At 39.0% G+C, this 2160-nt stretch overlaps 1 pseudogene; it reads right to left on the bottom strand.

The window, feature by feature from the left end:
• Positions 1 to 349: 349 nt before the first annotated feature.
• Positions 350 to 443, bottom strand: LOC144705072 (small nucleolar RNA R71; annotated as a pseudogene).
• Positions 444 to 2160: the final 1717 nt, after the last annotated feature.

Below are 2160 nucleotides of genomic sequence, written 5' to 3'. Positions count from 1 at the left end.
TCTACTCCGTCAGGAAGTCTAAGGAAAACAGGCATCAACATCAATGTAGGTGAGGGGGTTGTGTTTATGTATGACAATGCCCTACTTAACTCTCTCCCTGAATTTACTGGTCATTCTTCTCAAAACCCTTTAGAATTTCTTGATGATTTTCACATTCGATGTTCCTCTCAAAATATTCCTGGTTTAACTACTGAAGCATTAAAAATGAAATATTTTCCGCTTACTATGAAAGATAAGGCTTTCGCATGGTACAGAAATTTAGGCATAACATTTAACTCGTGGGAAGAAATGCAGAATAAATTTCTCCATAAAGTTTATCCCCTTTCCAAAACTAATTTTTATAGAAAAGAAATTCAGAAATTTTATCCCCATGATCATGAAGCATTTAGTGAAGCATGGGAAAGGTTCAATGAATTAATTCGAAAATGGCCTCACCATGGAATAGAAAAATGTCAGCTAGCTGAAATTTTTTATGAATCACTTCTTGATATTTTTAAAAGTAAAGTGAATCAAATAGCTGGTGGCTCATTCTATATGGCTTATGAGGATGAAGTTTTTGATCTTTTGGAAAGGGTGGCTGAAACTGACCTGCAGGAAATAGGAGCAAGTCAAAATGGAAGAAACACCAACCCAAAACGAGGAGTGCTGCAAGTAACTTCAAAGGAAACTGACCTTCATGCAGGGATAAGAGAAACCAACAAGAAACTTGAAGAATTGACTTCCACTCTAAAGAATGATTTTCTCCCTAACTCACCCCTTGTGAAAGAAAAGATTTGTTCTCTATGTTCTAGCAGAGATCATGAGGATGGAGCATGCCAACTTGGAGAGGAGGAGGTCCCTTTGTTGAACCACAACCAACAGCCTTTGGGAGGACCAAAGAGGCCCATCTACAACAACCAAGGAATCTACTCCCAAGGGACCAAGGCACCTTTTCAGCCACGAGTCCAATTCCAGACTCTACCACAGCAGCTTTATCAAGGAGCCCCACAAAACCAGGTACAAGATTTTTCTACTCTAACACCTGTGATCTCTCACATGATAGAGCAGCAGAATCGAAGGCTAGGGGAATAAATGGAGATGTGCATGCAAGCCATGATGGAAACGCAGACAAAAATGATGATGGATGCGCAAGAGCAGACCAGGCAGCTATTGCAGAGCTTGAAGCAAAGAACAGCTGACCATGGAGGTAAGGGAGTTGAATCCAGCTCCCACTCAAGTCGATTTCCAACTCAACCTTCCATTAATCCCAAGAATTTATGTCATTTACAAGAGCATAGCCTATATCATGAAAATGAGGAAGATCTTGAAGAAATTCAAGCCATTTCAAAATTGAGAAATGGCAAGGAACTTCAAGATCCTTGCCTAGGTAATGAAAAAACAAAATTAGAGAAAAACCTACGAGAAGGAGAGGCTCCATCACCTAGTGTGGAACCCCTACCTTCAACCTACACCCCTCCCATTCCTTATCCTTCAGCCTTAAAACCCCTTAAGTCTTCTCCTGATTATGAGTATAGACTCCTAGAGATTTTTAAGAAAGCCACTATATCAGTAGCCGTAGAGGATATGATTAAATGTGCACCTTCTTTAAAGAAATATTTGAAGGATTCATGCACATCTAGGAAAACCAAGGAGGTAGTTAAACTTTCTGAAAATGCCTCTAGTATCTTAAACTCTGTTCCCATTAAAAAGAGAGATCCAGGAGCTCCTTTTAGTACATGTGAAATTGGTGGAAAGACTTTTACTAGAGTATTATTAGATACAGGAGCTAGTATTAGTATTATTCCAAAAGTTTTATATGAAGAATACGGTTTTGGGGAATTAGAGGAAATCTGCATGGATCTATTGCTAGCTGATGGAACAATTAGACAACCGGAGGGTAGGTTATCTGATGTGATGATAAACGTTGAAAATTGTGAGATCCACGTCGATTTTATTGTAACAGAGGTCAAGGTGAAGGGAGATCTAAGTTTAGCACCTATCATTCTAGGAAGACCCTTCTTGGTGACAGCTAGAACAATCATGGATTAGGAAAAAGGGACGGTTGAATTTAAAGTTGGAGAGGAAAGAGTGAAATTAGACATATCCAAGATGATGAAATGTCCTAAAGGGAGTAATGAAGAGTTAATATTTTGTGATTAAGAGGAGGATGATGTTGAGGTT

The sequence above is a fragment of the Wolffia australiana genome, chromosome 6 (assembly GCF_029677425.1).
Source record: "Wolffia australiana isolate 7733 chromosome 6, ASM2967742v1".
Lineage (NCBI taxonomy): Eukaryota > Viridiplantae > Streptophyta > Magnoliopsida > Alismatales > Araceae > Wolffia > Wolffia australiana.
Note: the sequence above shows the minus strand (reverse complement) of the source record. Positions and strands in the feature narration are given on the sequence as shown.